This window comes from Myxocyprinus asiaticus, chromosome 33 (assembly GCF_019703515.2).
Source record: "Myxocyprinus asiaticus isolate MX2 ecotype Aquarium Trade chromosome 33, UBuf_Myxa_2, whole genome shotgun sequence".
In the NCBI taxonomy this organism is placed as follows: Eukaryota; Metazoa; Chordata; class Actinopteri; order Cypriniformes; family Catostomidae; genus Myxocyprinus; species Myxocyprinus asiaticus.
This window is the reverse complement of record NC_059376.1, coordinates 20,202,021-20,214,603: the sequence shown is the minus strand read 5'-3', so window position 1 is coordinate 20,214,603 and position 12,583 is coordinate 20,202,021. Positions and strand designations below refer to the sequence as shown.

The window sequence follows — 12,583 nt, the reverse complement described above, 5'->3', positions numbered from 1 at the left end:
GGATATTTCAAGGCATATTTTCAAAAGTAGGGATAAAGAACGTGTTGTTTATAGTAAAGTGTGTGTGAATGAATGGTCAGGTCAATATAATGTATAATGTGTGTACAGAAGTCTGCAGACTCCTAAGAATTCCTAAAACTTATGGAAAAATAGGAGTACAGAGCAAATAGGTTGTCATTATTTTGAGAAAAAATAAAATAATATATTAAACAATAACAAAAACAACAACATCCATTTTGTGTAGAGGTGGTGGGGGGAAAAACACATATTTTAAAGTATTGTCATATTTAACCTGCCAACACTGTATTGATATTCAAACACCATCAATTTAAACATTTAGTTACATTTTTACATTATTATTTTGGGGAAAAGCAGACTTCCCCAGCACAAATCAGAGAGGGTTCATTATCTAAAGGAGATAATGTAGCTGTTGGATAACAGCTGTTTGCACTACATAACCATAATATCCAGTGAAGGGAGCATGTGACAAGCAAATTTCATATGATTTGAAACCATCAAAAGATGTCTTTTCCATTAGCAAGCTTACACAAATGGAGACCAATTACACTAATAGACTCTGATGTATACTAAACTTAGAGTTTGTCTTTCCCCCCTACTTTTATGGCTATATGGCAGTTTCTAGTAGATCATATATACATAACCTTTAGTAATTCAGCAGTGCATTACTTGGTGTACCTATGCTTAGAACATACAATGACACAACAGATTGTTCTTGTTCCTCTTTCAGTATAATGAGATTAATTTACCTTCATTATTTAATTTATTTCTGGTAGTGGTAATGGCCCGGGTTTCGAACACTGGAAAGGGGTGATCCATGAATGTTGCAAATAAAATTGTGCCTGCAGCCTGCCTGGAAATTGACTTCCAAATCAGTACAGTTGCAGTTTCTGATTGTCCGCTGATTAACTCGACAAAAAATAATGGTGAATTAGTAAAACTATTTTTAACTCTGTCGTGCTTAACTGCCATTAAAATTGTCTTTTCAGAATGTCTTTTAAATGAGTCAATGTCCTTTCAGATAACAATCAAAACTGAAAACTTGGTTGAATGCCCTTCACATAAGGAAACTATTGTTGACAGAAATTAAAACTACATTAAATATCTTGAAATTACATTTAGACAAAATTAAGCACGTGTGTTTATAGTACCTACAATACTCTTATTTGTATCTTGTGACCAAACAGGAGATTAACATCTCAGTGTAGTAAAGTTTGTAATAAATTAAATGTAAATGTTACCTGGTTGAATCTCCATGTGAAGGCCACAACATTAGGTGAAAGGCTGTGATTCTCCTTCTTGTTCCAAACACAGCTCTCCAGCTCCTAAATAATAAAGACATTTTAGCCTTTCAACAGTGCTGTCAAAGTGTAATATTAAGCTCTAATGTATGCATATGACAAACAATTGTACTGTAAATTGATCTATTCTGATATTAATGACAACCCATGCACAATTATGACATTATACACTAAATAAGCTTTTAATCAGGGGTTTAGCCTATGTTTTTTTGTAAAGAACAAGCAGTAAATAGAATGTCGAGAAAACATGAACTGAATAATTCAACATAACATAGTGAATGTCGATCCTTTAGACATAACCCTGTATTTATTTTGTGTATACTAGGATTAGTGTTACAGTTCACCTTAAAACAGCAATATTTATTTATAATAACGAATAATACATAAAAAAAATTTCGAGGACACAAATCTTAATTAATACGCTTGTAAGAGTTAAAGGTTGGGCAAAGAGGGGGCGGGAACAGGCAGAAAAGTCAACATAAACTTTAATGATATAAATGAACTTAAAACAACATAAAACATAAGGACACAGACACACATGTAGCGCGGCCTTGTGCATCTCTCTCTCTTTCCTGAACTGGCGTCTCCGGCTCCTGCTGATCAGCTGATTCAGCGCCGGCCGTGCACCCTCACAGCCCGGCCATGCCCTGCTCCTTGTCATAGTCCTCCCCTGCCCGATTCAGGCCGGGTCACCACCGGACTGACCTACTCCCCCCATCTCTGGAGGGGAGACGCAACCCTTCCGGCCGTTCTGTCAGCCGGTGGTCCACCCTGCCTCCTGGGAACCTGGGGAAGAGACGAGGGGAGGTGTAGGGAGAGGGAAAGGGCGAGCGAGAGACACAGAGAGAGAGAGAGAGAGATAGAGAGAGAGAGAGAAAACTTGCCCGCCGGTTCCCAGACACACCATCGCCCGGTCATCAACCGCTCCTCCCCTCTGGCAGACGACAGCTCGCTCCTCCCCCGGTGGACGGAAGCGAGCCTCCTCTTCTCGGCGGACAGCAGCAGTTCCTCCGGCTCTCTGCAGCGACCCCTCCGACGGCATGGCTGCTCCTTTGGTCAGGTGGCAGCTGCGACAACTCCGCAACAGCGCATCCCTCCTCCCTCCCGGGTTTCAGCACCACTGCAACAGTTAAAGGTTGGGCAAGGAGGAATCGGGAACCGGCTGAACAGTCAACATAAACTTTAATGATATAAATGAACTTAAAACAACATAAAACATAAGGCCGTGTGCGTCTCTCCCAAACTGACGTCTCCAGCTCCCCTTTATCGTGCTCTCCCGCTGATCAGCTGATTCAACGCCATTTTATTGAGCAACATAAATAAGTATCATCCTTATGTTAGAAGAAAATCCCTGAACATTGCTATGAAATTGCAGTAATATGGTGAACAGGTGTTTAGGTGTCATAGATGTGACTACATTGTGGATGGCTGGAGTGTTGTACTGAACAATCCAGGACAAGAAACAGCCCTTTAATTAATGTTTAATACAAAATAAATATGATAGATTACAATTTGAAGAGCAATAAACAAAACAGAAACATTTGCTGCCATCAGCTCATTGACAAAAAAGCTTTACAGCAGAATACTGTATATATGGTTTAACGCCTCCTCAGGCTCACGTGAGCTATGAACACTAGTACTTTCAAATTATGGTGCAGACTGCAGAAGGAAACATTTGAGGGCATTTCAATATCCACATGGATTCGGAAAGTAGAGTTTCCATGTAAAAAAGAGGTTCAGTCTGTGTACAGCACCTTACTAAGATATTTAAGGTCCGTTTGCCAAGTCATCATTTTAAGCCACACATTTTGTTGGATTCAAGAGTCAGTGTTACAGTACATGCACATTTAACAAATTACGAGGTATTGTTTGGTTCTTAGATTATAAAACTGATACATGACAATTAAGTATAAAAACAACCCGAAATTTAAATCCTTACTAAAATGTTTTTGTGTCATGTCATTACAAACATCGAAGTTTCATTTATTATGTAACAATATCAATTAAGTATAAAATGAAGCTTTGTAAAACAGAGGGTGAACATTTCAATGCAAAGCAAAACAAAAAACAAACAAAAAAAAAAACTGTCACACTATCATTTAATATGAATTTACAGTTTTTGTGAAATGTCTTGGTTTCAAGAATCCTTTATAGTACAATAAATGATGAAAAGGGACTCTGCCAGCTAACACAGCACTAATAATTTAGTGGTGGTTCAAGAGCCAATGTACATCTTATGTCTATTAATCTGGTTGCCTGTGTCAACTCCAAGAACATCTATTTTTAGAAATCCACAAAAATCTTTGAAGCAGTTGAAATATTGATGAATGAACATACGTGCATGTGGTCAAATGCAAAAAAAAAAAAAAAAATACAATAATAATAATTAACTACAGTGTAATTATATGTGTGTTTCCACAGACCAATGAAACATACAGGCAAAAGGCTCAACAATAACAAGACCACTTTCATTGTCAAAAATGTCATGGCTGGAAAGACAGAGGGCTACGCATTAGTCCTGGCTGGGGAGGTCAAACTCAGCATTTTTAAAATTAGCTATTTTCTAGTGGCATCTCCTACTTTAGGCAAATTAATTCAAGGTGCTTCTGATTCTATAGTGCCCTTAAAATCTTTTTAACAGATGGAACACTAGATGTCTGGGTACTTTTTTACAAAATCAATTAACAAAATAATTGATGTGTGTAGAAAGCAATACAAACATGTCTAAAGCAACAAGGGGGGATGAATCCATCATGTTCTACTCACATAAATCAAGTTTTCATACAACACAAAATCATATAATCTCAATGAACACATATTAAAACAACTTTTTAGTCAAAAACTGCAGCACTGGATCTAAAGAGAAAACCCATTTTCACCCTCGACTGATGAGTCCCGGAAGGAAGAAAGGGATGACAAACTTCCTTGCTGTTTCCTACAACCAATCCAAACCCTTATTAATTTTTTGTAACAGCCGACGCCTGCACAAGGCCCTAACTGTCACATAATTAGCTAGGAATGAGGACCTAAATGCAGGAATGAGTAAAAATAAAGATACTTTATTAAGAAAAAATACAAATAGGAAAACAAAACTCTCACAGGGGAGAAAAACAACAAACTAGAAAAAAACATAAACTGAACAGGTAGACAACAAGGACCGACTAGAAGGGAACACTAGAACAGGAACAGGAACAGCCTCACAAACATGCAAACTAACTAAACGATTCAACAAACGCAAGAGGGAAGGTGGCACAATATATAGAGGAGGCACATGAGGGACAGGTGCAGACGATCAGCAAGACTAAACTAGGAGGCGTGGCCAGGGAAAACAAGCGGGCAGGATCAGAAGAGCGCCTGGCAGACAAAAACACAAACAGAGCCATGCGCTCAAACACAAAACAGAGACAGACACACTGACAGATAAGAAGGAGAGGGCTGTCAGACTCAATGATTAAAGGAAACTGAACAGGCTCATCAACTGCCACAGGGAACAGGACAGGCTCATTGACAGACACAGGGAGCTGGACAGACTCAATGAACACGGGGAACTGGACAGGCTGTGTGGCGACCGCAGTGGTCGGGAGTGCTGGCAGAGACTGGGAAATGGCCTCTGTGGCCGGGAACACTGGCAGTGACTGGGGAATGGCCTCCGTGGCCAGGAGTGCTGGCAGCAACTGGGGAACGGCCTCCATGGCCGGGAACGCTGACAGCGACTGGGGATCGGGTGCCTTACTCTGCTTCCTTCTCCTCCTCCTCCGGATGGTCAGAAGCACTGCAGTTGGAACGGCCGCCACCTCCTGGCGGTCGGAAGCGGGAACGGCCGCCGCCTCCTGGCGGGCAGCCACGGACTTAGGTGTGGAGCTCCGTCTCTTCCTCCTCCTACCAGTGATGGGAAGAGGGGCTGCAGCACCCACCATCAGTGAGGGGGCATCACTGTCATCGGGCTGGGATGAAGAGAGAGAGCCTTCCGAGACACAAGCTGAGATAAAATAATCTCACTTTAAAGCCAATTTTATGGTCTCGGTAAGACTCCCCTCTTCAACCCCAACAGGAATACAAGACTTGATGGGCTCAACCAGGCCTACCACAAAGAGATCAATGAGGCATTCCTGGTTGAATTTCCAGCAAATACTCCCTCAGCAGCTGGTTACCCTGACAGAGACCAAAGAGTTTTTCGGTTTTGGAAGCTCTTCGGCGAACTGGAGAATCAGTGGTTGAATCGATCTGTCACAGAATTAGCAGGAATGAGGACCCAAATGCGGTAATGAGTAAAAATAAAGAAACTTTAACAATAAATACAAATAGGAAAACAAAACTCTCACAGGGGAGAAAAAACAAAAAACTAGAATAAAACAAACTGAACAGGTAGACAACAAGGACCGACTAGAAGTGAACAGGAATAGACTCACCAACACACAAACTAACAAAACTATTCAACAAACACAAGAGGGAAGAAGGCACAATATATAGAGGAAGACGAATGAGGGACAGGTGCAGACAATCAGCAAGATAAAGACTAAACGAGGCGGTGTGGCCAGGGGAAACAAGCAGGCAGGGTCAGAAGAGCGCATGGCAGACAAAAACACAAACAGAGCCATGCACTCAAACATAAAACAGGGACAGACAAACTGACAGATAAGAAGGAGAGGGCCATCAGCCCAAGGTCGTGACACTAACTACTTTGCTTTTGTGCAATTTGAAGAAGCAAACTCAAACTTCGGAGGTGTAAGTGATAGTAAACCAGGGAGTCATGGTTTGGCTTAGTCTCCACCCACAGTTTTTGCACTAACCGTCTGATGCATTTTGCACACAAAACTGCGAAAAGCTTTCTCAAGTTTTTAAGTCCTAGTAATTCTGGGGTGCGGTTCCCGAACAACGACATAACTCAGAGCTTAACCACCATAGTACGATGCATTACTTGAGAAATTAACTAGCTTGTCATGACTGTTTCCCGAAACCATGTGGCACATCCATTATACATAGAACTGTCGTTAATGACGTTACACAGGGGATGGAGCAGTGGCGAATTCTCAGGGCCAGCAAAGCCTTCTCTGCTGGTCTAAAATGTCTAATAAATACATATTTTTTCATCCTTTCATTCTCATTCACCTTTTTGCCTATTTATTTTCAATCACTTTCCACTCCTAATTCATCTAAAAACGAATAGCAAACAACGAACAGTTTATCCAATCAGAATTTATTCCTTGATTCCTTACAAGCGAAGTTTGATGACTGGTTCACAAATCGCATGCCAGATCATTTTAAGGGGCTGGAGGTCGGCTGGAGCACCCTCCTTTCAGGAGTGGTGCTCGGAGATGGGAAGGGTGGCAACCTTTGAGGAGGGGTCATTTAGTAGAATGGGGAACTACAACGGGTTTGTGGAGCAATGGGGCGGGTATATAATTTATGGACAGGTGATTATTTTTATTGTATTTTATATTTGTTTATTTTATTTTTGATTTTATTTTTTTTATTTTTGTGTGTGTGTGTGTGTGTGTGTGTGTGTCTTTATAATTTGCGACCACTAGGATGTTGTCACATGTGAAGATAGCCTTCTCGCAATATCACAGGGAACTTCTGCTGCTGAATATGCTTTACAATTTCGCACGCTGGCCGCTCAAAGTGGATGGACTGACACTCCACTCAAAGCCCATTACCGACAAGGATTATCACCGGCTCTCCAAACTGAGCTGGCGAGACGCGATGACCAACTAACTCTAGAACAGTTCATCCAATTGTCCATTCGTATTGACAATTTGATACGCTCTCGTTCACCACTGGTGTCTGCTCAATTCACTCCTTCATCTGAGATGCTCCCTGCTTCCTCTCCAGAACCCATGCTCATCGGCCAAATTCACCTCACGCATATGAAACACCAACGCCGACACCACCTGTGTCTATGCATTTACTGTGGCGAATCTGGTCATCTGCTTGCCAGCTGCCTTCATCATTCTGGAGCCTTTACCTTCAAACGTCCTCCGGTGAGTCCCATCACTAACTCTCATCTCTCTTTACTGGTGACAATAAGCTATAATGGACAGTCTGCTACTGTTACTGCTCTAATTGACTCTGGTTCAGCAGGGAATTTCATTGATGCATCCCTAGTTCACACTCTGGCTATTGATACCGTACCTTGTGTTCCCTCTTTGTGTATCACAGTGCTAGACGGACGCCCATTAGAGTCCGGCGCCATTCAGAAGATAACAAAAACTGTGTTGTTACAAGTAGGAGCTCTACACCACGAAACTCTTCAGCTATTTGTCACCAGCTCTTCAAAAGACTCCCTCATCCTTGGATTTCCCTGGCTTGTCGCTCATAACCCCATAATATCTTGGAGGGATGGAGTCCTTCTTGTTATGCCGCATGTCTGAAAACTCCTCGCCCTGTATGCTGTCTCTCTACAAACCTGCACAAAGAGCATGAAGACCTCCCTCCCAATGTTCCTGTCAAGTATCGAGACCTGAGTTATGTGTTCAGCAAAACGAAAGCCACTGAATTACCTCCACATCGCCCTCAAGATTGCGCCATTGATTTTTTTCCCAGGTACACATCTTCCAAAAAGCCATGTATATCCTTGTCTCTTCCAGAAACCAAGGCCATGGAGGAGTATGTGGAGGAGGCTCTGCACCTAGGCTTCATCCAACCTTCTACCTCTCCAGCTGCTGTGGGCTTTTTCTTCATTGAAAAGAAGTATGGCAGTCTATGACACTGCATTGATTATTATAAGCTCAATGACATCACTGTAAAATTCACTTATCCATTGCCATTGGTACCCGCAGCTCTTGAACAGATGAGAGAGGCCAAAGTATTCACCAAACTGGATTTGCGCAGTGTCTATAACTTGATTCGCATCTGCGAGGGAGATGAGTGGAAAAAAGCGTTCGTAACCAACATGGGGCACTATGAATATCAGATCATGCCCTTCGGGCTTTCGAACTCACCTTCTGTATTCCAAGCGTTCATGAATGAACTATTCAAAGACATCAACAAATTTGCTGTGGTCTACATTGACGATATTCTCATTTATTCTCCTTCTCTAGAAGCACACAGAACATGTACGTGTAGTACTACAATGTCTGACAGAGAATCAGTTGTTCGTGAAAGCAAAAAATGTGTGTTCCATGTCCCCACTAATTCCTGCTGTAGGGCTTTACTGGTTGTTTAGATCAGTGTTACTATCAGAAATAATTAATAATTATTTCTGTAGTTATTAATCAATATTTAAATTAATTAATTGGATCTAACTCATTAAAACCTCATATGGGACTCCAGTAAATGTAGTGTGCTACGTTTAGGAGCAAGTTTGGTTATTAGAAATAATTAATAATTATCAAAGATAATTATTAATTATTAAAATCAATAGAACATTGATGAGAATCAATGTTAGCTTTTTTTAATCCTTTAAAATCAACACTTATCAAAGATAATCGTTAATTGTTAACATCGATGAAACATTAAAATTAACACTAGCTTATTGATCATTCAAATTAAATCAAAGATAATTATCAATTATCAAAAATCAATAGAATATTAATAAGGATTAACATTGACGGGGCACCACCCTGGAATCAGGGACTAATAACCAAATATTAAAACAGTCTCAATATTAGATTGTTTTCTTAGGAAAATCAACATCCGAAGAATATCGATTTTCGGGAAAAAAAAAACAATGAATGAAGGTTTGAATCCGAGCACTGACATCCCGTCAGCATGACACTGGCGTATGCAAAACAAACCAAAACACTTCTCTTTGTAATATAAACAAAGTTTATTTATGCAGTAATATCAATTAATAATTAATACAATGCAGTCAATAAACTTCTGACTTACAACTACAAACTAAACAGTGATATGATTAGATATGGAAATAAAAATAATCCTATAACACATAAGGTGTGTGTGTATCAGTGTGTGTGTGTGTGTCAGTGTGGTTAGTGAGAGAGAGAGAGAGAGAGAGATTATTAAGTGACAGCCCGAAAGCTGATTTCACGATATCTCGTAAAAAGTCCTGCGTTATTTGACTCTAATGGATGAACTCAGTTGCTGTCTCACCCGCAATGGCGAAAATGCACAACAATCCAATTTGGTTGGACCACAATACAGCAAAACAAATTCATGATAATTAATACCCTGAGTATTAATAATTAGCGGACATGGCGGTCCGTAAACTGTACAAGCAAAAACCTTGAAACACAAGAATAACACGCTATAACATTCTATCTCTGCCCAGACGTAACCTCTTACTTGAATCACATGAGGACACAGGTAGAATGTGTTTTCCTCCGTCCTTTAACTTTGACCCGGTTCCTTGAGGCTCGTGTGATGACGGGAGGCCGTTTCCTCGCGCTGTCGGCGGGCGGTACAGCTGTTGATTCTCGGCGGGCTGGCGGAGAACTCAGAAATGTCGACTTGATTGAAGATGGAAGAGAAATCTTTAATCTCTTCACTTCTGTAGGCCAACGGATGAAGATGTGAATTGCTCGGCGGTCTCCTGTGGATCCGTTAGAGTGTTCGGTTGAACACAGAGTAATCTCAACTCGTCCAGCAAGATGGAGATTGTATTGCTACAGTTTCAAGTCGGACATTACTTCCTTAAGCCACGAGGTTGCACCGGAGAGCAGCAAAAAGCTACGTCCGTATTCGGTGAACGAAGTCGCTGGAAGCCACTCTGGAAGCATTTCAGAATTATTTGAAGTCCTGATGATGTCATGTTTGAGGGACGTTCTGTGGTGTGCCTCATCCAATAGGAGTTGAGAGCTCGATCCTTTAGAGGGCAAGGCTTCATGGATCTGTAGTCTGTTTTGGACTCCCTTTGTTTGATTTTGGCACAATTTTTATCAGTAAAATTTACGACTTAGAAGGTGGGGGCTTGAGTTATGTTTTTATGACTGTTAGGCCTGCCTTTGTCTTCTATCTGAACACATGAGGCCCAACACTGCTTAGGATACTTACTGAGTGAGGAGGGCACTCGTATGGATTCTGCAAAGACCCAAGCGGTAGTGGAATGGCCTACTCCAATGTCTGTGAAGGAGTTATGTTTCCTAGGATTTGCACATTTCTACAGACGATTCATCCACAACTTCAGTCTGGTAGTCGAACCTCTCACCTCTTTACTCTGGAGAAAACCACATTATCTGAAATGGACTCCTGTGGCTGATAAGGTATTTGCGGACCTCAAAGCTTGCTTCACCAGCGCTCCCATACTAAAGCATCCTGATCCTTCACTTCTGAGACACCTACTTCCATTCTACACCCATCTGTCATCGTAGCTCCCGTTCACTGGAACATCATGGAAGAGATAGCAGAGACTCAACGTACTGAACCATCTCCCCCTCAGTGTCCTGATTATCGCACTTATGTGCCATCTGCCCTTCGGTCCAGTGTCATTCAGTGGGTTCACACTTCTCTAAGCTCAGGACACCCGGGAGAGAATCGCACAACTCAACTGGTTCGGAATTGTTTCTGGTGGCCCAAGTTAACCGCAGAGGTATCTACTTTCGTCCGCAACTGCGCCATATGTGCTCAGATGAAGTCCTCAAAGCAACTACCTGCAGGTCTACTTCAACCGCTACCCATTCCTCACCGAACATGGTCACATCTTGCAGTCGACTTTCTAACTGACCTCCTGCCATCGCAAGGTAATACTACTATCTACTATATACTACTACTATACAACGAGAGACTGAACATCTTACGTCTGGTTTTCACCCTCAATCCAACGGTCAAGTTGAATGTCTCAATCAGGAAATAAGCCACTTTTTATGTACGTACTGCCATCAAAACCTATCTGATTGGAGCCAGTTTCTGCCCTGGGCTGAATACGCACAAAACTCACTTCACAAACCGTCCACTGGCATGACCCCCTTCGAATGTGTGCTGGGGTTTCAACCTCCGTTCTTTCCGTGGTCTGGAGAACCCACCGACCTCCCTGCTGTTGATCACTGGCTTTGGAGAAGCAATCAAGTCTGGGACGCTGCCCATGTACATCTGCAATGGGCTATTCATCAACAAAAGATTCAGGCTGACCGGCGTCATCATCCCTTCCCTTCGCTTCATCCGGGACAAAGGGTCTGGCTGTCCACCCACAATCTCCGGCTCCGTCTACCCTGCAAGAAACTCAATCGCAGGTATATCAGCCCATTTAAGATCATCAAACATATTAACCCTGTCACATATAAGCTGCAACTTCCTAATAACTACCACATATTTCCCTCATTCTGTGTATCCTTCCTGAAACTTGTGGGCAGTTCTGGTCAACCTCCTATGGATGATCCGGTTCCTCTGTCCCCGCTTGAGCTTGACGGCCAGATCGTCTACAGTGTCCGATCCCTTCTGGACTCCCAACGTCGGCCGACAAATGTTCTACCTGGTTGACTGGGAGGGATACGGACCAGAGGAGCGCTCTTGGGTGGCAGCCGACGAAATCCTGGACCTCAACCTCAACACGGAATTCCACGGCAGTTATCCTAATCGCCCACATTCAAGACCAAGAGGTTGACCACAGAAAGCGACTGCTACCCCTCGTCGAGGGGGCCCTGAGGGGGGGCTACTGTCACATCTGCTTCCACCATTCCCCGAACTCTCCACACACCTTCTAGCAATCAACTCATTAAGATCACTACAAATAGTCCTGGACTCACACTCTACCTTTGCGAAATCTTGTCTCATCACCGAACATTACTGAGCATTACTTACCTGCATTACCTGGATATCCTGTGTATTACCTTGCTGCCTGTTTTCTGTTTATTCTCTGTCTCATATTTTGGATTTGTTTGCCTGGTTGGACTGATTACTGTGTACTGAACAATCTGCCTGTTTATGACCCCGACCTGCTTGCTGCGTAATAAATACTGCACATGGATCTTTTATGAGCCGAATGAGTTTCCCTCATTACAGCTGTTGGGGCCAGAGTGGGGCTGGGGATTGGGAAGGGGAGGGGTAATAGTGGGGGTTAAGATTGATTCTGTGTATATATGTTTTGTTTTTCTGTTTATTTATGAGAATCAATAAAAATTGTTAATCTGAAAAAATGATCAAATCAACCATCAGAATGGGGAAAAATTTGATCTCAAGTGATTTGGAGTGTGGCATGATTGTTGGTTCCAGATGGGCTAGTTTGAGTATTTCTGTAACTGCTGATCTTCTGGGAATTTCACACACAACAGTCTCTAGAATTTACTCAGAATAGTGCCAAAAACAAAAAAACATTCAGTGAGCGGCAGTTCTGCGGATGGAAATGCCTTGTTAATGAGAGAGGTCAACAG

The 12,583-nt window shown here is 42.1% G+C and overlaps 1 pseudogene; it reads right to left on the bottom strand.

Annotated features, from left to right (window-relative positions):
- Positions 1-12,583, bottom strand: part of LOC127424601 (ras-specific guanine nucleotide-releasing factor RalGPS1-like) — a 176,305-nt pseudogene that overhangs the window by 146,422 nt on the left and 17,300 nt on the right.